Below are 25716 nucleotides of genomic sequence, written 5' to 3' on the forward strand. Positions count from 1 at the left end.
GGCACACAGGCTTCAGCAGTTGTGGCACATGGGCTCAGTAATTGTGGCTTGCAATCTCTAGAGCGCAGGCTGAGTAGTTGTGGAGCCTGGGCTTAGTTGCTCCACAGCATGTGGGATCTTCCCAGACCAGGGCTCGAACCCATGTCCCCTGCATTGGCAGGCAGATTCTTAACCACTGTGCCACCAGGGAAGCCCCATAAATCATTTTAAATAAATCTACTCCTGCCCCTGAAAGTGATCTTAGGGTTCTGGTCAATAGGCTCACTGATATATTATTTTCTTAACACTCTTGATGCCTTTTAGGCTTCTAGCACATGGCTTGGAGACTCTGGAAAGATACACTTTCCTAGTATTTTCTCCAGTTAATTTATTCTTTGTGTGAAGCTTTGATATATAGCCCCATAACTGTAAAGATAGGCTTCCTAAAGACTGTTCAGAAAATATAAATTATAGAACTACAAAACCTTTAAGTCTGATTGGTTTTATGTTACAATATTATACTGTCAAAATGGTCTTTGGGAGCATTTTAACCTAGGAAGATTACTGATGATTTCTCAAAGAATTTCATCCCAATCATCAATTTCCATTGAACATTACACATTCAGGTAGCTTCATTACTAGCAATTCAGATTCACATCTGTAAATATCCTCAGAAACTCATGAAAACATTTGTTTTATAACCAGATAAATCGCAACTCTTCTCAGAGATCTACCACAGTGTGTCTCTAAGTGTGGTCTGAGGATCACACGCACTAGAATCAAATGGGGAGCGCGTTTGTTAAAAATACAGATTCTTCTAAAATATAACACAAATGACCTTATTTATGAAACAGAAAAAGACTCACAGACACAGAAAACAAATTTATGGTTGCCAAAGGGGAAAGGGGGTGAGGGAGGGATAAATTAGGAGTCTGGCATTGGTAAACAACAAGGTCCTACTGTATAGCACAGGGAACTATATTCAGTGTCCTGTAATAAACCATAATGGAAAAGAATATGAAAAATTATATGTATATGTGTATGAACTGAGTAACTGTGCTATACACCAGAAACTAACACAACACTGTAAATCAACTATACTTCAATTAAAAAAAAAAAAAAGATTCCTAGAAACTATGTCAGAGCTATTAAATCAAAATCTCCAGGGATGGGGCCAATAATCCACATTTTATATAAGATGGCCAGGTAATTCTTATGTACCTTAATGCTTCTGAACCACTTAGCTACTTGAACCAACTGTTGCCATCACAAAAACACAAAAACAGGATTCTCACAAGTCATTGCATATATAAAGTATACATTTAAAAAAGAATCAAGGAATAGATATTTAATATGGAAAAGAAGGCAAAGTGAAAAGTTCTCTTCCATTACAGTCTGGCAGAATTTAGATTCTAGTGTGAACTGCAGCCATGAACAGGAAGTATTCTCTACCTGTAAGACAAGTGTTATTTGTTATTCATATTTATAGTAAAGATACCAATATCTCTTCTGTCATTCAATGTGAAACACAGGATACTCTGTAAGAGGAATGCCATACTTACATAATGATTAAAGGATGCTCCAGCATGCAATAAACTCTGCACTCATTCTTTCACAACATTGTGACTTTGCCACCACAATTAGGCAAAGTGGTTCTCAACCACTTTGAATTTCCTGGGCCAGTGGTTTTCAAACTAGACATACATTTAAAATCATCTGAAGATCTCGTTAAAACACAGACTACTACTTGCATTTACAAGTTCCAGGTGATACTGATGCTGTTGGTCCAGAGACCAGACATGAGAATCACTGGTTTAATCTAAATCTGGTCTCCTTCAGTGAGTTCAGTGATGCTAAAAAAAACCTATTCCAACTGGCAAAGACTCTAACCACCGGTTGCAGGGATTCTTGTGTAGGACCCTTGCTGTTCAGTATCTTCAGGAAGTTCCCATCATTCAAAACTTGTAGTAAGGGCAATAAGTTTGTCCTTTCTTGGCAGCTCCAGGGATAAACACCCTTCCTATCCCTCTCCCAATTCCTGGCCTCTGTCTGACCCTACAGCCTCACTTCCTACCCTGAAACTATACTTCCTATGCAGGAAAGCTGTTGGAAAGTCAAGAGGTCCGTTTGTTCCTGTCTTAGGGAACTACACTTCCTTTAGCTGGAAATCAAGGCAGGCTCCCTCCAGTTAGTGATTTATTTGATGACTGTCACAGGACTACAGCTGTACAAACGAACTCAGCAAGGAGTACAACTGTCTGGAGGCACAATTAGGTCAAGTATAAACTCAAAAGATTGTCCAGAAATAGAAGCATTCAGCTCTCAACATTTACATACTGGTCCTTCGTGGGAATAAATATATAACACAGATTTCTCCATTCAGAGATAGATCCAGAATTTACAGACTACAAATAGGTACCCCATTCTCTCTAATCAGCTTTCAAATTCATCTCACCAAGGTTTAAAATATATTCCCAGCATCGGGTTCTAAGTGGTGAATTGCATATATATTCAGTTCATCCTTCCCAAGAAAAAATATTTCAATAAATTATCAGAAATTGAAAAGCATTTCGGAGCAAGATAAGAAAATGCATTGGATAAAGCTTAAATATCTTTAGAGGATCTTCAGGAGCTCAATCATCTTTTCAATTTGAACATATAACTAACAATTTGGGGAACATGTTAAAATTAATTAGGAAGTTTAACAGGTAAGGCTAAACAGTTTATTTTTCTTTTTTCTTTTCTTAAGAGAAAAGTAAACCTGGAGAACAAATACAGAACTACACCAATAGGGAAGGATGTTTCTAAAATGTTGGCCATAAGCTAGTTAAATGTTGCAAATACTGCATAACATTAATAATTTACTATGTATGGTAAAAATATATGACTTCCTTAAACCACTGTAAGAAAATTACTAAATACAACATATACCATAACCATGGTATTTCCAAAACCTTGCTTTAGAAAGAAAAGATGTTAAGCCATGTTCTGAATCAAAAAAATTTGTTATAAACAACAGTCCAAATCCTTGGGCATCCACTTGCTCTAGTGTGACCACTGAAGAGTCTTAGGTTTGTCCAACTACTGAATATGGGTGCAAACTGAGCACACAAATCATTTAATGTCATCTGCTACAGGAGACCAACTGATGGATGTAATGCTGCTGCTTTTTACCACACTACTTCTTTGACAAAATGTTGTTTTCTGGCATGTTGTCGTATTTAGCATAAACATCCATTTTCATGGTTTGGAGACAGCAACCCATTTCTCCTTTGAGGTGCTAGATCCTAAACTCCAAAACAAATCAGATCCATATGGTATAAAAAACTGGTCATCATTCTTTCTTGAGGTAATTAATTAATCTTTTTCTTAGAAAGCCCCATACTTAAGTATGGAAATAAGGTCAAAAAATATTGTTGGGCTTCCCTGGTGGCGCAGTGGTTGAGAATCTGCCTGCCGATGCAGGAGACACGGGTTCGTGCCCTGGTCCGGGAAGATCCCACATGCCGCGGAGCAACTGAGCCCGTGAGCCATGGCCGCTGGGCCTGCGCGTCCGGAGCCTGTGCTCCACAACGGGAGAGGCCACAACAGTGAGAGGCCCGCATACCGGAAAAAAAAAAAAAAAAAAAAAAAAAAAATATTGTTAATCAGACTTCCCTGGTGGCACAGTGGTTAAGAATCCACCTGCCAATGCAGGGGACACAGGTTCGAGCCCTGGTCTGGGAAGATCCCACATGCTGCGGAGCAACTAAGCCCGTGAGCCACAACTACTGAGCCTGTGCTCTACAGCCTGTGAGCCACAACTACTGAGCCCACGTGCTGCAACTACTGAAGCCCACACACCTAAAGCCTGTGCTCCACAACAAGAGAAGCCACCGCAATGAGAAGCCCACGCACCGCAATGAAGAGTAGCCCCTGCTCACTGTAACTAGAGAAAGCCCGCCCACAGCAACAAAGACCCAACACAGCTAAAAATAAATAAATAAAAATAAATAAATTTATTTAAAATATTGTTAATCACCAGTAGAGGATTTAGTGATTATAGGATATTCCTTGACAGAAGCTGATTTTTTATACTACATCAAATAGATTGGCTTCCATGAAAAATAATTTGTATGACATTCCCTTGCCCTGCATATAGCCACCTGGGGACCTGGCCCTGCTCTCCAGCAGGCCAGCAGCAGACCCATACCACCCCCCACCTCTGAGCAGCCAACCACATCAGAAGCCTACCCCACCCTCCAGTAGACCTGCAAGCACCGCAGGAGGCAGCCCTGCCTACCAGCATGCCCACAGCAGTCTGCCTCACCACAACAGAAGGGGGCACACAGCCCACATAGGGACACCTCTAGAGCATATAACTCTGATGACCAGAGGGGAGTGCACTGCTGGATCCCACAGGATGTCTCCTACATTAAGGCCACTTCTTCAAGATCAGGAGACATAACCGAACTATCTAATACACAGACATAAACAAGAAAATTGGCAAAATAAGAAGACAGAGGAATATGTTCCAAGTAAAGAAACAAGACATAACCTCAGAAAAAGAACTAAACAAAGTGGAGATTAACAATCTACTCAAAATGAGTTCAAGGTGATGATCATAAAGATGCTCAATGAACTTGGGAGAAGAATGAACACAGTGAGAATTTCAACAGAGTTAGAAGATATAAGGAAGAAACAAGCAAAGCTGAAGAATACAACAACTGAAAGAAAAAATACATTGGAAGGAATCAACAGTATGTTAGATGATACAGAGGAATGCATCAGCAATCTAGAAGACAAGTAGTAAAAATTAGCCATGCTGAACAGAAAAAAGAATTTTTAAAAATAAGGACAGTTTAAGAGACCTCCAGGAAAACATCAAGCATACTAACATTCATATTATAGAGGTCCCAGAAGGAGAGAGAGAGAGAAAGGTGCAGAGAACTTATTTGAAGAAGTAATAGCTGAAAACTCCCTTAATTTGGGGAAGGAAATAGACAAGAGAGTCTTAAACAAGATGAACCCAAGAGGTCCACAGCAAGACACATTATATATACAATGGCAAAAATTAAACATAAAGAGAGAATCTTAAAAGCAGCAATAGGGCTTCCCTGGTGGCGCAGTGGTTGAGAGTCCGCCTGCCAATGCAGGGGACACGGGTTCGTGCCCTGGTCCGGGAAGATCCCACATGCCAAGGAGTGGCTGGGCCCGTGGGCCGTGGCCGCTGGGCCTGCGCATCCGGAGCCTCTGCTCCACAACGGGAGAGGCCACAACAGGGCGAGGCCCGCGTACCACAAAAAAAAAAAAAAGCAGCAATAAAAAAGCAACAAGTTATGTACAAGGGAACTCCTATAAGATTATTAGCTGACTTTTCAGAAGAAACTTTGAAAGCCAGAAGAGAGTGGCAAGGTATATTCAAAGTGACAAAAGGGAAAAAACCTACAACCAAGAATACTCTACCCAGCAAGGTTATCATTCACATCTGAAGGAGAGATAGAGTTTTACAGATAAGTAAAAGCTGAAAGAGTTCAGCACCACTAAACCAGCTTTACAAGAAAAGTTAAAGGGTCTTCTCTAAATGGAAAAGAAAAGGCCACAACTAGAAATATGAAAATTATGAAAGGAAAAAAATCTCATGAGTAAAGGGAAACATACAGCAAAGGTAGTAGATCAACCACATATAACACAAGTAGAAAAGGTTAAAAGACAAAAGTAGTAAAATCACCTGTATCCAAAATAAGTAGTTAGAGAGTACAAAAAACAAAAAGATATAAAAATATCTTGGGGGGGGGTGTGAGTAAAAATATAGGGTGGTTAAAATGCATCTGAACTTAAGAGATCATCAACTTCATCACATATATATAGGTTGTTATATATGAACCTCAAGGTAACCACAAATCAAAAACCTCTGATATATACACACACAAAAAAAAGAGAAAAGAATCCAAACATGGAACTTCCCAGGTGGTCCAGTGGTTAAGAATCCGCCTTTCAGTGCAGGGGACGTGGGTTCGATCCCTGATTGGGGAACTAAGATCCCACATCCTGCAGGGCAACTAAGCCCATGCACCACAACTACCGACCTGCATGCTCTAGAGCACACATGCCACAACTAGAGAGCCCACGTGCCGCAACTACTGAGCCCACACATTCTGGAGCCTGCACACCACAACTAGAGAGAAGCTAATGAGCCACAATGAAGAGTCTATGCACTGCAATGAAAGACCCTGCATGCTGCAACGAAGATCCCAGGTGCTGCAACTAAGACCCAACACAGCCAATAAATAAATAAATAAAAGTTAAAAAAAAAAAAAAAAGGATCCAAACATAATCTTAAAACTAGTCATAAAATCACAAGGGAAGAGAGCAAAAGAAGAAAGGAACAACAACAAAACTACAAAAGCAAAGAGAAAACAATTAACAAAATGCCAATAAGCACATACCTATCAATAATTACTTTTGAACACAGAGGCAAAAGTCCTCAACAAAATACTGGCAAACTGACTCCAACAATAAATAAATTAATAGGATCATATATCATGATCAACTGGGACTTATCCCAGTGATGCAAGGATTTTTCAATATCTGCAAATCAATCAACATGATATACCACATTAACAAACTGAAGAATAAAAACCATGTGATCATCTCAATAGATGCAGAAAAAGCTTCTGATAAAATTCAACATCCATTTATGATAAAAACTCTTCAAAAAGTGGGCATAGAGGGAACAAACCTCAACATAATAAAGGCCATACACTACAAACCCACAGCTAACATCATACTCAACAGTGAAAAGCTGAAAGCATTTCCTCTAAGATCAGGAACAAGACAAGGATGTCCACCCTTGCAACTTTTATTCAACATAGTATTGGGGGACTTCCCAGGCAGTCCAGTGGTTAAGACTTCATACTTCCAATGCAGCAGACGTGGGTTCAATCCCCTGTCAGGGAACTAAGATCCCACATGCCACGTGGTGCAGCTAAATAAATAAATAAACAAACAAACAACATAGTATTGGAAGTCCTAGCCGCAGCAGTCAGAAAAGAAAAAGAAATAAAAGTAATCCAAACTGGAAAAGAAGAAGTAAAACTGTCACTGTTTTCAGATGACATGATACTATTCATAGAGAATCCTAAGGATGCCACCAGAAAACTACTACAGCTAGCTCATCAATGAATTCAGTGAAGTTGCAGGATACAAAATTAATATATAGAAATCTGTTGCACTTCTATACACTAATAAGAAAATATTAGAAAGAGAAATTAAGGAAACAATCCCATTTATGACTGCAACAAAAAGAATAAAATACTTAGGAATAAACCTACCTAATAAGGCAAAAGACCTATATTCTGAAAACTATAAGACACTGATGAAAGAAATTGAAGAGACACAAACAGAAAGGTATACCGTGTTCTTGGATTGGAAGAATCAATATTGTTAAAATGACCATACTATCCAAGGCAATCTACAGACTCACTGATTACCAATGGCATTTTTCACAGAACTGGAACAAAAAATTTTTTAAGTTGTATGGGAACACAAAAGACCCAGAATAGCCAAAACAATCTTGAGAAAAAAGAACGGAGCTGGAGGAATCAGACTCCCTGACTTCAGACTATGCTACAAAGCTACAGTAATCAAAACAGAATGGTACTGGCACAAAAAACAGACATATGGATCAATGGAACAAGACAGAAAGCCCAGAAAGAAACCCACACACTTATGGTCAAATAATCTACAATAAAGGAGGCAAGAATATACAAGGGAAAAAAGACAGTCTCTTCAATAAGTGATGCTGGGAAAACTGGACAGCAACATGAAAAAGAATGAAATCAGAACATTCTTTAACACCATACATAAAAATAAACTCAAAATGGATTAAGGACCGAAATGTAAGACTGGATACTATAAAACTCCTAGAGGAAAATATAGGCAGAACACTCTTTGACACACATTGCAGCAATATTTTGGGGGAAGCATCTCCTAGAGTAATGGAAATAAAAACAAAAATAACAAATGGGACTTAATTAAACTAAAAAACACCAGTCAGATGGCCATCAATAAAAAGTCCGGAGAGGGTGTAGCGAAAAAGGAATCCTCCTACACTGTTGGTGGGAATGTAAATTGGTGTAACCACTATGGAAAACAGTATGGAGGTTCCTTAAAAAACTAAAAATAGAATTACCATATGATCCTGCAATCCCACTCCTGGGCACATATCCAAAGAAAACTCTAATTTGAAAAGATACATGCACCCCAATATGTATAGTTCATAGCAGCACTATTTACAATAGCCAAGACATGGAAGCAACCTAAATGTCCATCAACAGATGAATGGATAAAGAAGATGATGTGGTATAGATAGATAGATATAGATATAGATATAGATATAGATAGTGGAATATTACTCATAAAACATAATCACTTTGTTGTACACTTGAAACCAACAAAACATTGTAAATTAACTATACATCAATAAAATAAATAAATAAAAATAAAATTACTTTAAATGCAAATGGGCTAAATGTTCCAATCAAAAGGTCAAGGCTTTTAATGTCACCTACTTACTTCCTAGCTTGCAATGACAATACTTATGATATAACAAAAACTAGGTCAGCTTGTATCTGTTGATAATATATATAATTTTTAATGCTTTGTAAAAGAGGTACGAGTTAGTACCCATTCTTGATGAATAAGTTCATTAAGATAAGGCAAAAAAACAAGTTCCACTGAAGTCTGGATTAATCAAACATAGAAAAAAGCATATTTACAGGAGTATTCTACTAGTAGTTTATGTCCTGCTTACTAAGTCCATTGTAATTATCTGTCAATCAAAATTGTATGTACATATGTTCCAAATGAATATGAAACAATAAAGAGCAGGTGGGAGAAGGCAGGGGAAAAGAATACTTCTAAGAGGTTGTAAGATTTAATGGTAAGTTGACATTACTTCAGCTAATGACTGAGATGCCCAAACACAAAAGAAATGTTCCAAAATTAGGTCACATAGCACAGAACCAGGGCCTTTTGAAAAGCAGAATACTTAGAGGTAAAGGATCACAAAATCAGATCAGGAAATATTGAAAAAGAAACAAAAAACAACTACTCACCTAAAAAAACACTGCAAGAAAACCAAACTGGATGAATTCCATGACTTTTTAAAACACTGCAGGAGGGAAGTACAAGTTCAGGGAATTGACAATGTTAGAAAAAGAGTTGAGTAACATTTACTGGATAGAGTAAGAAAACAAACATCCAGGAAGTCTTAGTTCTTGTCTTATTTCAGAAACTCTTAGGATGGCCCATGACTGCTTTTCCAACTTGCTCCGGCTACTTTCTCTCTCTCCCAAAATTACCCACTCAGTGCCAACAACCTTCATCTTCACTCCACTCAGCAAACCAATGGTCCATTCTTGACATTTTTATTACTTGGAATAGATCTACATCTAAAATATGTAATTTCCAAAATACAATAAAATATGTAATTTCCATAATCTAATCTCAGAACATGACCTCCTATTCTCCCCACTCTTTCTCTTGCTTACTTGCCTATTCTTTTACTTATTGCATTGAGACCCCAGTCCCTCACCCTTCTTTTTATCTCCAATCCATCTGCTTCTTCTGACTCTAAGGCAGTGGTTTCAATCGGAAGTGATTTTGCCCCTCAGAGGGCAGTTGACAATGTCTGGAGACAGTTATGATTGTTACAACTGGAGGGGGCTGTTACTGGCATCTAGTAGGTAGAGGCCAGGGATGCTAAAAACCCTACAATGCATAGGACAGCCCCTACAACAGAAAATTATAAATGTTTCTAAAGTTGAGAATACCTGCTCTATGGTCCTCTTTAGATAATGTGGCCCATTTCTTCAATCACTCTTAGAACATTTTAACCTAAATTCTCTTGCCCTTTCATCCTTCTGACACACCTGTTCTATAAAACATAACTCTCAACGAATTGAATCATCCCAATTTTCTACTTCTAAACTTGGTGTACAGAGCTCAACAAAAGCAAAACAAATAAATATCACATAAATCACAAAAATAACTGACAGTACATATTCACAGATTCCAACCTCAGCAAAACCCTCAGCATAATCAGGCAGGCAACTCTTCTTGTCTCTTGCTAGTCACCCCCTTGACTCCTATCTTTTTCCCTCAGTGACTATTCTAAACACTACCTGTCCCCTCAATCCCCCAAATCAAACACTCAATGTCAGCAACTTTAGCTGTTTCACAAAAGACATTTTGCTACCACTAGACAAGAACTTCCACATATTCCTTCCCCATCCTATGGAAGAATTTTTTACATCTATCCCCACCTTTCTCCCTAGGAGAATGGAAGAAATGGCCCTCCTGTCCCAGCAAACTCTGATCATGGCCTACGCTCTGGATAGCATCTCTTGCTGGTCTCCTCCTGGACCCTGCTTCATCAATTATCCAACCCCCTAAATCATCTACCTCAACTTCTTCCTCTTTCCCAGGCCTTTTTTTTTAGGAGAAAAAAAGTACAAATGAACGAATGAACAAAAACCTTTCCTTCCACATCTCTCATCATAACTAAATTCCTTAAAAGAACTGCCTTCACTCTGTTCTCATTACTCCATCTCCCTGCTCACATCCCTACTATGCCACAAAAAGTCGACAGTGGAGGCAAATGACTTCCTAGTTATCAACTTCGGTGGGTTCTTTCAGCCCTTAATTTTGGAGCATAAACACAAATTACCGTGCCCTCCTTAAAGTTTTCTCTTCTTTTGGTGCTTGCAATACCATTCTCTCCTCCATACATACCTCTTTGGCCTTTCCTTCTCCCACCTCTTAGATGTCGGTGTGTCCTGTAGTTCTAGCTTCAATCTTTCTCACTTGTTTGTGCAATCCATGCTCTAGTCACTTCAAATCATACATCCTACCCTGATTTCTTCTAAGTTTTCCTAGTGAATGACATCATCATCTACCCAGTTACCCACAGTAGAATCCTAGGGATCATCCTAGATTTCTTATTCTCACCTACACATAAACAATTGCAAAGTCCTATCAATTTAATCTAAGTATCTCTTGGATCCATCATATTCATTCTCTCTGCAACCTGTCTATTCAGATCATTATCTCTCACCCAGACACATTATTCTAAGAAGAATCATAATTAAGGGTATACAGGTAAAAAACTTGGAAGTCTCTTCTTACCAGTAAGAATGCTACACAATGAGGTATGATTCAAAAGAACACAGAACACAGGTACTCTTTTTTTTAAAATGTATTCTAATAATGTATAAATATAGGCAAATCATTTCATCTCAAGCTTCAGATTCCCAAATGCTGAATGAAGGGTAAAAGAGATATATCTAAGGACCTTTGAACCCTTAACATTCATTCTATAATTGTATTTCTACCAGACATTACTCAGAGAGTTACTACCTCCAAATATGCACCATACTTGCTACATATACAAGATATTATTGGTGCCAAAAGAAACAGGCTGATATGTCCCCTTTGCTGCCAAAATATAGCCAGCATATCCTGATTACCATCAGTTTCAAAAAACTAAACCTTCAATTACAAGTGTCAAAGAAATAAAATGTAAGCAAAAGAAAAAGCCAAGATAAAAGTGTAATGAAGCTGACTATATATATAGAAAAATGCTATTTCAAAATAATTTCTTCAGGAATCAAGCAACATAGAATAATGAGTTAGATATAAAATGAGTGCACTATAAACCACTGTGACAGTCAATAACAACATTATGAACAGAAAGCTTTTTCTACCCACAAAACAGTAGTGTGGGAATTGTACAATACCTAAAGTCAGACACCAACACAATATATATGCAATATGAGATCATAAAAAGTCTTAGGATCTACTTTTAAAGACGAGGAGATAATGCAAACTAAGCTGTGTAAATGCAGTCTGAATCCCATTAAAATGCTGTCACCCCACTCAAATGAGAAGCACCTGTTACTCTTTTGACAGTTTGGGTTCAGTTGCTCTTCCATTGCCTACTAAGCTCAGAAGTAACGTTCTGTTTTGAAGATCATATAGAAGAAGAGGGTAGAGAAAGAATGTGTTAGACAAAACAATTTACATTGTAAAGTTGATAATGACCTAATGGTTGGTCAACTCAAAATTTAGGATAAATCAACTCTAGAGCCACACAGACTGGGTAAACTCCCAATGTCACCACCTACCAGCCTTGTAATCTTAAAAATTCATTTAATTTCTCGGTGCTTCAGTTTCTTCATCTGTAAAACAGAACAATGATAGTACCTACTTCATAGGTAAAGTGCTTGGCACAATGCCTAGCATACTGTAAATGCTATAGAAATATTGGGTAAAGTTATCATTATTATTATTTTCCTTCCTATTTTTTGACTAAATATTAGGTGAGAAGAAAAACAACACTATAATGTACGCTCAAGCTCCAGTTTAACACTGTTACCAGGTATTTTGTTCATAGTTCAATAACAATGTTATTTCAGTTGATATCTCCAATCCTGATCCTCTAGGCACTCACAGTCAAATCAAATCACTGAGTGTTAAGTTCATACCACATGAAATGAGAAGTATCAATAGGCATAATTCACACACACACACACACACACACACACACACAAGACACATAATTAACTGAACAGAACAGAGAACCTAGGAATAAACCTATGCATGTATGGTCAACTAACTTATGACAAAGGAGCCAAGAATATACAATGAGGAAAGGACAATCTCTTCAATAAATGGTGTTGGGAAAGTTGGACAGCCACATATAAAAGAATGAAACTGGACCACTATCTTACATCACATACAAAATCAACTCAAAACAGATTAAAGACTTGAATGTAAGACCTGAAACCATAAAACTCCTAGAAGAAAATATAGGTGGTAAGCTCCTTGACATCAGTCTTTGCGATGAGTTTTTGCATCTGATACCAAAAGCAAAAGCAATAAAAGCAAAAAGAAAGTGGGACTACAACAAACTAAAGTTTCTGCAGAGTGGAGGACACCATCAACAAAATGAAAAGGCAACCTACTGAATGGGAGAAAATAATTGCAAATCATATATCTGATAAAGGGCTGATATCCAAAATATAGAAAGAATTCATACAACTCAAAAACAACAACAAAATCCAATTAAAAAATGGTAGGAGTATCTGAATACCCATTTATCTAAAAAAGACGTTCACACGGCCAACAGGTATATGAAAAGGTGCTCGACATCATTAATTGTCAGAGAAATGCAAATCAAAACCACAATAAGATATCACCTCACACCTGTTAGAATGTTTATTTTCAAAAAGACTAAAAATAACAAGTGTTGGCAAGGATGTAGTGAAAAGGGAACCCTTGTATACTGTTGGTGGGAATGTAAATTGGTGCAGCCACTATGAAAAACAGTAGAGAGGTTCCTCAAAAAATTAAAAATAAAACTACCATATGATCCAGCTATTCCATTTCTGGGTATTTATCCAAATAAAACAAAAACACTAACTGAAAAAGATATATGCACCACATGTTCACTGCAGCATTATTTACAATAGCCAAGATAAGGAAACAGCCTAAGTGTTCATCCATGAACAAACAGATAAAGTGTGGTGTATACACACAACAGAATATTATTCAGACATAAAAAAGAATGAAGTCCTGCCATTTGTGACAACATGGATGAACCACAAGGGCATTGTGCTAAGTGAAATAAGGCAGAGAGAAAAAAATAAATACCATATGTTCTCTTACATGTGGAATCAATCAATCAATCAATAACCAGGCTCACAGATACAGAGAACAGACTGATGGTTGCCAGTGGCAAGGGGTGGGAGGTGGGAGAAATTGGTGAACTGTTTTTGGTTTTTTTAATATGTATGGTCAATTAACTTATGACAAAGGAGCCAAAAATATACAATGAGGAGAGGACAATCTCGTCAATAAATGCAGTTGGGAAAATTGGACAGCCACATACCAAAGAATGAAACTGGACCACTATCTTACATCATAAACAAAATCAACTCAAAACAGGTTAAAGACTTGAATTCAAATCAAATTTACTTTTTAAATTTTATTTTAAAATCAATTTATTTTTTAAATAAATTTAAAAAACAGAAAATTTTTTAAAAATTTAAATAAGCAAAATTAAATATGCATCAGAAGTACAGCATATGGTAGATAATACAATGGAATATTATTCAGCCATAAAAGGAATGAAATTCTGATACATGCTACAACTTGGATGAACCTTGCAAGCATGCCAATTGAACTAAACCAGACACAAAGGATAAATGGTGTCTGATTCCACCCACATGAGGAACCTAGAATAGGCAAATTCATAGAGACAAAAAGTAGAATACAGGTTAACAGGGGCTGGGGCAGGATAGTACAGGGAGTGAGGGGAATGAGGAGTTGTTGTTTAATGGGTACAGAGTTTCTCTCTGGGAAGATAAAAAAATTCTGAAAATGGATAGTGGTGATAATTAAATAACACTGTGAATGTGCTTAATGCCAATGAGCTGTATACATAAAAATACTCAATTTTATATTATGTAAATACATTTTACCATCTTAGAAAAACTTTTTAAAACTATAGCCTGTATTTTCAACAAGAAGTTTTAACATGATTAACAGCCTTAATAGTATTAAAATAAAGGATAGACCATTTATTCTCAAGTTCCTAACTAGGGACATCAAAGGAGTCAATATCAACTCTTAGCTGGTCTTGGATTAAAGTACACACCTGAAAATGGGTATATACCTTGCAAATTTCATACGGAACATTATTTTGCCTTGTTGATAGAGTCAATTTGTTTTTTACTTCCATGAGGGAGATAGAAGGAAAGAGAACTATACTGAGGAGATATGTTATATGAGGCCAATGCATAATGGTGGTTTTATAAGGAAGTACTTATCCACAAAGAAGCAAGATAACATAAGTGCAATAGTATACCTGCCCAGGGCACCATAAAGGGCTGTGTAGATCAACTAACATTCAATTCAAACGTAGAGAGGGTTCCCATGTATTGGTAAACCATAATTTAAAACACTAAAATATCCCCCCAAATTCAAACAGACATTGAAAGTCCATTATTTTAACACATATAATAAAGGGAAATATTTGAAAGCTCTACTCCAAACACTCTAATAAAAAGGCATATTGCATTACAAAGACACAATGAAAGTGAATTTAATAAATTAACATACGGGTAGAAGAACTGAGCCTCTGGCCAACAGCCAGCCAGAAACTGAAACCTGCCAACAACATGAAACTGAAACCTGCCAACAACATGAGTGAGCTTGGAAGCAGATTTTCCAGCCCCAACTGGGCTTGAGATTTCTGCAACACCAGACTTCAGTTTGTCTACACTTCCTAAGAGACCCTGAACTACCCAGGGCCTCCTTGGTGCTCCAGCCAGGTGACAGGCCTGTGCCTCTGAGGTGGGAAAGCCAAGTTCAGGACATTGGTCCACCAGAGACCTCCTGGCTCCACGTAATATCAAATGGCGAAAGCTCTCCCACAGATATCCATCTGAACGCTAAGACCCAGCTCCAATCAATGACCAGCAAGCTAAAGTGCTGGACACCCTATGCAAAACAACTAGCAAGACAGGAACACAACACCACCCATTAGCAGAGAGGCTGCCTAAAATCATAATAAGGTCACAGACACCCCAAAACACACCACCGGACACAGTCCTGCCCACGAGAAAGACAAGATCCAGCCTCATCCTCAAGAACACTGGCACTGGTCCCCTCCACCAGGAAGCCTACACAACACAATGAACCAACCTTACTACTGGGGGCAGACACCAAAAACAACGGGAACTACAAGCCTGCAGCCTGCGAAAAGGAGACCCCAAACACAGTAAGTTAGGCCAAATGAGAAGACAGAGAAACACACAGCAGATGAAGGAACAAGGTAAAATCCCTGCAGACCAAACAAATGAACAGGAAATAGGCAGTATACGTGAAAAAGAATTCAGCGTAATGATAGGAAAGATGATGCAAAATCCTGGAAATAGAATGGAAAAAATACAAGAAACTTTTAAACAAGGACCTACAAGAACGAAAGAGCAAACAATGATGAACAACACAATAAATGAAATTAAAAATTCTCTAGAAGGAATCAATAGCAGAGTAACTGAGGCAGAAGAATAGATAAGTGATCTGTAAGATAAAATACTGGAAATAACTACTGCAGAGCAGAAATAGGAAAAAACAATGAAAGAATTGAGGACAGTCTCAGAGACCTCTAGGACAACATTAAAAGCACCAACATTCAAATTATAGGGGTCCCAGAAGAAGAAGAGAAAAACAAAGGGACTGAGAAAATATTTGAAGAGATTATAGTTGAAAACTTCCCTAATATGGGAAAGGAAATAGTTAATCAAGTCCAGGAAGCACAGAGAGTCCCATACATGATAAATCCAAGGAGAATCATGCCAAGACACATATTAATCAAACTATCAAAAATTAAATACAAAGAAAAAATATTAAAAGCAGCAAGGGAAAAGAAACTATTAACATATGAGGGAATCCCAAAAAGGTTAACAGCTTTTCTTTCAGCAGAAACTCTGCAAGCCAGAGGGAATGGCAGGACATACTTAAAGTGATGAAAGGGAAAAACCTACAACCAAGATTACTCTACCCAGCAAGGATTTCAGTCAGACTTGAGGAGAAATTAAAACATTTATAGACAAGCAAAAGCTAAGAGAATTCAGCACCACCAAACCAGCTTTACAACAAATGCAAAAGGAACTTCTCTAGGCAAGAAACACAAGAGAAAGAAAAGACCTACAATAACAAACCCAAAACAATTAAGAAGATGGTAACAGGAACATACATATGTATAAGTACCTTACATGTAAATGGATTAAATGCTCCAACCAAAAGACACAGACTGGCTGAATGGATACAATAATAAGACCTGAATATATGCTGTCTACAAGAGACCCACTTCAGACGTAGGGACACATACAGACTGAAAGTGAGAGAATGGAAAAAGATATTCCATGCAAATGAAAGTCAAAAGAAAGCTGGAGTAGCAATTTTCATAACACACAAAATAGACTTTATATAAAGACTATTACAAGAGACAAAGAAGGATACTACATAATGATCAAGGGATCAATCCAAGAAGATATAACAATAATAAATATTTATACACCCAACATAGGAGCACCTCAATACATAAGGCAAATGCTAACAGCCATAAAAGAGGAAATTGAGAGCAAAAAAATAATAGTAGGGGACTTTAACACCCCACTTTCACCAATGGGCAGATCATCCAAAATGAAAATAAATAAGAAGACACAACTTTTAAATGATACATTAAACAAGACGGACTTAATTGATATTTACAGGACATTCCATTCAACAAAAACAGAATACACTTTCTTCTCAAGTGCTCATGGAACATTCTCCAGGATAGATTATCTTGGGTCACAAATCAAGCCTTGGTAAACTTAAGAAAACTGAAATTGTATCAAGTATCTTTTCCGACCACAACACTATAAGACTAGATATCAATTACAGGAAAAAATCTGTAAAAAATACAAATACATGGAGGCTAAACAATACACTACTTAATAACCAAGAGATCACTGAAGAAATCAAAGAGGAAATCAAAAAATACCGAGAAACAAATGACAATGAAAACATGATGACCCAAAACCTATGGGATGCAGCAAAAGCAGTTCTAAGAGGGAACTTTGTAGCAATACAACCCTACCTCAAGAAACACCTCAAAAAAACAATCTAGGGCTTCCCTGATGGCGCAGTGGTTGAGAGTCTGCCTGCCGATGCAGGGGACACGGGTTCGTGCCCCAGTCCGGGAAGATCCCAAGTGCTGCGGAGCGGCTGGGCCCATAAGCCATGGCCTGCGCATCCGGAGCCTGTGCTCCGCAACGGGAGAGGCCTGCGTTCGGCATTAAAAAAAAAAAAAAAAAAAAAAAAAAAAAAAAAAAAACCTTACAGCTAAAGCAATTAGAGAAAGAAGAACAAAAAATCCCCAAAGTTAGCAGAAGGAAAGAAATCATAAAGATCAGAAATAAATGAAAAGGAAATGAAGGAAATGATAGCAAAAAACTAAAAGCTGGTTCTTTGAGAAGATAAATAAAATTGATAAACCATTAGCCAGACTCATCAAGAAAAACAGGGAGAAGACTCAAACCAATAGAATTAGAAATGAAAAAGGAGAAATAACTGACACTGCAGAAATACAAAGGACCATGAGAGATTACTACAAGCAACTATATGCCAATAAAATGGACAACCTGGAAGAAATGGAAAAATATTTAGAAAAGCACAACCTTCTGAGACTGAACCAGGAAGAAATAGAAAATATAAACAGACCAATCACAAGCACTTAAATGGAGACAGTGATTAAAAATCTTCCAACAAACAAAAGCCCAGGACCAGATGGCTTCACAGGCACACTCTATCAAACATTTAGAGAAGAGCTAACACCTATCCTTCTCAAACTCTTCCAAAATATAGCACAGGGAGGAACACTCCCAAACTCATTCTACAAGGCCACCATCACCCTATACCAAAACCAGACAAAGATGTCAAAAAGAAAGAAAACTACAGGCCAATATCACTGATGAACATAGATGCAAAATGCTCAACAAAATACTAGCTAACAGAATCCAACAGCACATTAAAAGGATCATACACCATGATCAAGTGGAGTTTATCCCAGGAATGCAAGGATTCTTCAATATATGCAAATCAATCAATGTGATACACCTTATTAACAAACTGAAGGAGAAAAACCATATGACCATCTCAATAGATGCAGAAAAAGCTTTCGAAAAAATTCAACACCCATTTATGATAAAAACCCTCCACAAAGTAGGCATAGAGGGAAGTTACCTCAACATAATAAAGGCCATGTATGACAAACCCACAGCCAACATAATTCTCAATGGTGAAAAACTGAAACCATTTCCACTAAGATCAGGAACAAGACAAGGTTGCCCACTCTCACCACTAGTATTCAACATAGTTTTGGAAGTTTTAGCCACAGCAAACAGAGAAGAAGAAGAAATAAAAGGAATCCAAGTTGGAAAAAAAGAAGTAAAGCTGTCACTCTTTGCAGATGACATGATACTATACACAGAGAATCCTAAAGACACTACCAGAAAATTACTAGAGCTAATCAATGAATTTGGTAAGGTAGCAGGATACAAAATTAATGCACAAAAGTCTCTTGCATTCCTAAACACTAATTATGTAAAATCTGAAAGAGAAATTAAGGAAACACTCTCATTTACCACTGCAACAAAAAGAATAAAATATCTAGGAATAAACCTACCTAAGGAGACAAAAGACCTGTATGCAGAAAACTATAAGACACTGATGAAAGAAATTAAAGATGATACCAACAGATGGAGAGACATACCATGTTCTTGGATTGGAAGAATCAACATTGTGAAAATTACTATACTACCCAGAGCAATCTACGGATTCAGTGCAATCCCAATCAAACTACCACTGGCATTTTTTACAGAACTAGAACAAAAAATTTCACAATTTCTTTGGAAACACAAAAGACCCCTAATAGCCAAAGCAATCCTGAGAAGGAAAAACGAAACTGGAGGAATCAGGCTCCCTGACTTCAGACTATACTACAACGCTACGGTAATCATGACAGTATGGTACTGGCACAAAAACAGAAATATAGATCAATGGAACAGGATTGAAAGCCCAAAGATACACCCATGCACATATGGTCACCTTATTTTTGATAAAGGAGGCAAGAATATACAGTGGAGAAAAGACAGCCTCTTCAATAAGTGGTGCTGGGAAAACTGGACAGCTACATGTAAAAGAATGAAATTAGAACATTCCCTAACACCATACACAAAAATAAACTCAAAATGGATTAAAGACCTAAATGTAAGGCCAGACACTATAAAACTCTTAGAGGAAGACATAGGCAGAACACTGTATGACATAAATCATAGCAAGATCCTTTTTGACCCACCTCCTAGTGAAATGGAAATAAAAACAAAAATAAACAAATGGGACCTAATGAAACTTAAAAGCTTTTGCACAGCAACAGAAACCATAAACAAGACGAAATGACAACAGAATGGGAGAAAATATTTGCAAATGAAGCAACTGACAAAGGACTAATCTCCAAAATTTACACGAAGCTCAATATCAAAAAAACAAACAACCCAATCCTAAAATGGGCAGAAGACCTAAACAGACGTTTCTCCAAAGAAGATGTACAGATAGCCAAAAAGCACATGAAAGAATGCTCAACATCACTAATCATTAGAGAAATGCAAACCGAAAAAGTACAATGAGGTATCACCTCACACCAGTCAGAATGGGCACCATCAAAAAATCTACAGACATAAATTCTGGACAGGGTGTGGAGAAAAGGGAACCCTCTTACAATGTTGGTAGGAATGTAAATTGATACAGCCACTATGGAGAACAGTATGGAGGTTCCTTAAAAAGTAAAAATAGAACTACCATATGACCCAGCAATCCCACTACTGGGCGTATACCCTGAGAAAACCATAATTCATAAAGAGTCATGTACCACAATGTTCACTGCAGCACTATTTACAATAGCCAGGACATGGAAGCAACCTAAGTGTCCATCAACAGATGAATGGATAAAGAAGATATGGCACATATATACAATGGAATACTACTCAGCCATAAAAAGAAACAAAATTGAGTTATTTGTGGTCAGGTGGATGGACCTAGAGTCTGTCATACAGAGTGAAGTAAGTCAGAAATAGAAGAACAAATACCATATGCTAACACATATATATGTAATCTAAAAAAGAAAAAAAAAGGTTCTGAAGAACCTAGAGGCAGGACAGGAATAAAGATGCAGACATAGAGAATAGACTTGAGGACACAGGGAGGGGGAAGGGTAAGCTGGGACAAAGTGAGAGAGTGGCATGGACATATATACACTACCAAATGTAAAACAGATAGCTAGTGGGAAGCAGCCGCATAGCACAGGGAGATCAGCTCAGTGCTTTGTGACCACCTAGAGGGGTGGGATAGGGAGAGTGGGAGGAAGACACAAGATGGAGAAGATATGGGGATATATGTATATGTATAGCTGATTCACTTTGTTATAAAGCAGAAACTAACACACCATTGAAAAGCAATTATATTCCAATAAAGATGTTAAAATTAAGAAAATAAAGCAGAGATCAGCAAACTAGAAATAAATTAATTAATTAACATACAGGTTAGGATACAGGATTCTAGTTAGTATAATTTAATTTTCTTGTAATTACCACATATCAAATACTATTCAAAGAATAACAATTTTCATAGAGAAATGCCAATCAATACTACAGTAGGATTCCCTGGTGGCATAGTGGTTGAGAGTCTGCCTGCCAATGCAGGGGACGCGGGTTCGAGCCCTGGTCTGGGAGGATCCCACATGCCGTGGAGCGACTGGGCCCGTGGGCCACAACTACTGAGTCTGCGCCTCTGGAGCCTGTGCTCCGCAACAAGAGAGGCCGCGATAGTGAGAGGCCCGCGCACCACGATGAAGAGTGGCCCCTGCTCTCCGCAACTAGAGGAAGCCCTCGCACAGAAACGAAGACCCAACACAGCCCAAAATAAATAAATAAAAAATTAAAAAAAAAAAACTATAGTGAGGTATCACCTCACACCATTCAGAATGGCCATCATTAAATTGTCTACAAATAATAAATGCTGGAGAGGGTATGGAGAAAAAGGAACTCTCCTACCCTGTTGGTGGGAATATAAATTGGTGCAGCCACTATAGAGAAAGTAGGGGGGTTCCCTAAAAAAACTAAAAATAGAATTACCATATGATCCTGCAATCCCACTCCTGGGCATATATTCAGAAAAGACAAAAACTCTTAATTGAAAAAGATATATGCACCCCAATGTTCACAGCAGCACTATTTGTTTGTTTGCGGTACGCAGGGCTCTCACTGCTGTGGCCTCTCTCGTTGCGGAGCACAGGCTCCGGACGCGCAGGCTCAGCGGCCATGGCTCACGGGCCCAGCCGCTCCACGGCATGTGGGGTCTTCCCAGACCGGGGCAAGAACCCGTGTCCCCTGCATTGGCAAGCGGACTCTCAACCACTGCGCCACCAGGGAAGCCCAACAAGTATTCTTATTATTCCCATTTTACAAATGAGGAAACTGAGGTGTAGAGGGGTCAACCACGTTGTCTGGTCTCACTGTCCTACTAGTAAGTGGCAGAGCAAGGACTGGAATCCTACAAGTGTGCTTTCCCGGTCCGTAATTTTAATTGCTATGGTTTACAATCTCTTGGTGATATTAAGGAGTAGACTAAATAAAGTCTAGGAAAACTCAAAATGCAAAGCAGTTTGGGGGCCAAATATAACAAAAGTTCTGAGGAAATCACCAAATCACAACACAACAATAAATGAGATTCATAATGACTGCTCTAAGACATAAGGGAAAGTTAAAATATGTTCAATATACTCACTGTTTTAGAAGGCAAAGAATTATTTAGTGCATTTAAATTTTTTCCATCCAAAACTGTCAATATGATTTTCATTTCTAAAGGGGTAAAACTTTCAACTGTCCAAAATTACTCATTCCCTGAGAGCACCAAACAGAAAGTTACTGAGCCAATTATCTCATTCTTAATGAAAAATATGGTATGCGTGTGATGTGTGTGTGTGTGTGTGTGTGTGTGTGTGTGTGTGTGTGTAGGGGGATCATAAATAAATTAAGGTTTCCAGGTGTTTTGATTCTAGGTATATAAGCACTTAATACTAAAGATATTAGAAAGTGTCAAATCATTTGGATAGATGAGTGAATAAACTCATAGAATTGTGTCATTGTGTCATTGTTGTAAAAAGCCTAGAATCTGATCACTCAGTGAGTTATAAAAAAAAAAAAAAAAGTACAGGCTTTCAACTCATACATAGAACTGAACTTCAAGCTTGTCTCCACCAGTATAGTTACTATGAATTTTTGGCAAGTTAATTTCACATACCTGAGCCAAAGTTTCCTTCTCTGTAAGTTGAGGATACTAATTCCTAACTCACAGGGTTCTTGTGTGAGCTAAGGAAAAAACACATGCAAAGTACTGAACACAGTCCCTGGGATATAGCAGATGGTCAACAAACAGCGACTACTATTATTCCCTAACCTTTTTCTACTTTGTCCCCCAAATGTAAGAGCCTAATCTTAACCAATTAGCAAGTCATTCATAGGCTTCTCAGAATTACAGTAAGTACAGTACTATATGCCCTATTCAAAAATGGAGCATATTAAAGTACAAGAAAATACAAAACCAAATCATCAAATGAGACAACGTCGGAATCCTGTTTCTCCACCCATGTCTTTTCTGGTTGGTTTTGTAATAACCCGCATTCCTTTATCAACAATACGAATCTTATCATTTTTTGGAGGTCTAAACATTCCTAGTTGGGTACTGTTGCTTATTTATTTTGACGGCTACCTTTGCGAGGATAATTGTAATCATTGCTTGAAAACAAAAAAGAAATACAGGACAGGAGCATTTTAATGAAATGCTGTAACTGTTTCATCTATCTCGGCGTTTGACTGGATGCCATGTGGATCAATTATAGCAATAAATTTTCACATTACTGTGCCACCCCCTTACCCAACAAACACATGCCTTAATGAGCAAAACTCCAGACTGACAGTGAACGAATGTTCTTTAGGGACACAACAACTCAAAACTTGGTGCTCTCAGTAAGGATCCTCGGGGAGGAGGGAAGGTGGCCGGGTGTCACTGTAAGTGGAAATGAACAGAATCGGAAACTGTTCTGTCTCGTTAAACAAGATTGGAGATGAGCCCTGTGGGGCTAGGAGCGGAAAGAAGCGGGTTAGGTGGGCCTTGAAAGCAACAGAGGAAGGAGGCGGCAACTGCAGTCTGGGAAATGTCTGTGCCACAGGGGAGAGGAGCGTCAGAGCCCATCACCACCCGAGGGTGGAGGCGGAGAGAAGTGGCAGGCTCAGCCCAGTCCCCAGAACTGGTTCAGCTTCAGGAGTCTGGAAGGACTGAGAGGGAATGGGGACACAGCTGATCAAGAAAGATGAGGGTAGGGGTGGGCTCCTGGCTGCCTTCAAAACGGGACGCTGCTGACCCCGCCGCCATCCAGGTGCCGCTGGAGAGGAAGGCAGGGACCCAACAGGGAGCGCTCAGGTTACCTGTCTCAGCCGCCTGCTAGCTCGTCTCCACTTCCGCAGACTAGGTGTTACCACGGGCTACCCGGACACGCGCCGAGTGACGTCATCCTCGCGCGCCCAAGCCGCCGTCCGCCTGGCCCCGCCCCCTTGTGTACAGGGGTGGGGCAGTGGAGGTCTGCGCAGGCGCGGAGCTGCCTCGGGGTTGGGAAGGCGTGAAAAATGCTTGTTTTGGATTTTGTAGCGTCTCCGTCTTACCCTCCTACTCCTAGTTGTAAAATCTTATAGGCACTTAAGAAAAAGAATGTTACTGAAATACAGACATGGACTTTTTATTCTTTATTTTGCTCTTCCTCTTCTGTATACAACTCTTGTTTGTATACTCGTTCGTTCCAGCACAGTTTATTTAAGTCCTATTGTGTTCCAGGCAAGCACTGTTACAGAATCTGGGATACAGCGATGACAAACAGACACTATGCTTCCTCATGGAGAAGCAAACATTGAATAACTCAACAAAGATATTTTAGGCGTACCTCATTTTATTGCCCTTCACCTTATGTCACTGGGCAACCCAGCCATTGTCAGATAATGGTTAGCATTTTTTAGCAATAAAGTATTTTTAATTAAGGTATGTATTTTTTTACATAATGCTATTGCACACTTAATAGACTATAGTGTAAACATAACTTCTATTTTCACTTAAAAACCAAAAAATTCATGTGAGTTACTCAAAAACTAAAGGAGGATGTTAGAGAAGTGCCCTATGAAGAGGCTTATTAAACTGAGTAGGGAAGAAGCCAGCTCTGTGAAGATCTGGAGCAAGAACAACCAAGAGAATGATGGAAAACTATGGGGAGGGGACAGAATGTAGTGGTGCCCTTGAGAAAGTGAGAAAATAGGCTAGGGGAAGAATAGAAGATGAGATTAAAAGGCAAGGAGAGTTCTGATCTCGCAAAGTTTCTTTGCAGGAGGCATGGATTTTATTTTAACTATAATGGGAAGACAGTGAAGAGTTTTAAACATGCAAGTGACAGGATCTGGTTTTATAAGATCACCCTGCCTGCTGTGTATAAGAGTAAACTATTTGGAGTCGAGTAAAGGTTCAAAGAGAACAGTTGCTTTTGCAATGATCAAGTAAGAAATGATGGAGAGAAGTGAACAAATTTAAGGAATAATTTGGAGGTAGATATGACAGACTTGAAGATAGATTAGATAAGGCCATAAGGAAAAGAAAGGTGTCAAAATGATTCCTGAATTTTGGGCTTGTGCAAGTAGCTAGATAACAGCTAAGACAATTTCTAATACTTCACAAGATTTTTCTCCTCCTCCTTTCAACACTGATCCCTTTGCTTCTTTGTTACCAAGCCCCCTCAGTTCTCCTCTTACCTTTCTGATCATCTCCCTTCAGTTTCCATCAAGGGGCGCCTTTTTCCTTTCCTTTCCCTTAACTCTTTACCCCTTGATCTTCTTATGCTACATCAGGGGCTGCAAACCCAAAAGCCTACAGTGCCCAAGCAGTGAACACAAAGGAGTGAACTTCATAGATAGAGACTATGAAGAACTGGAGCTCATGGTCCCTACTCAGCTCTAACTGATTTTTGCCAACCAGCAATCTTTCCCAGTGATA

The 25716-nt window shown here is 38.5% G+C and overlaps 1 protein-coding gene across 13 annotated transcripts in view; it reads right to left on the reverse strand.

Moving 5' to 3' along the window:
• AOPEP (aminopeptidase O (putative)) overlaps positions 1-24211 on the reverse strand; it is a 572337-nt gene extending 548126 nt beyond the window's left edge. For all 13 annotated transcript variants that reach the window (XR_010841931.1, XR_010841933.1, XR_010841932.1 and 10 more), the window contains exon 1: positions 24114-24211. The gene's annotated coding sequence lies outside the window, so the exon portion shown is untranslated. The remainder of the gene's footprint in view (positions 1-24113) is intronic.
• Positions 24212-25716: the final 1505 nt, after the last annotated feature.

The sequence above is a fragment of the Kogia breviceps genome, chromosome 8 (genome assembly GCF_026419965.1).
Source record: "Kogia breviceps isolate mKogBre1 chromosome 8, mKogBre1 haplotype 1, whole genome shotgun sequence".
NCBI lineage: Eukaryota > Metazoa > Chordata > Mammalia > Artiodactyla > Physeteridae > Kogia > Kogia breviceps.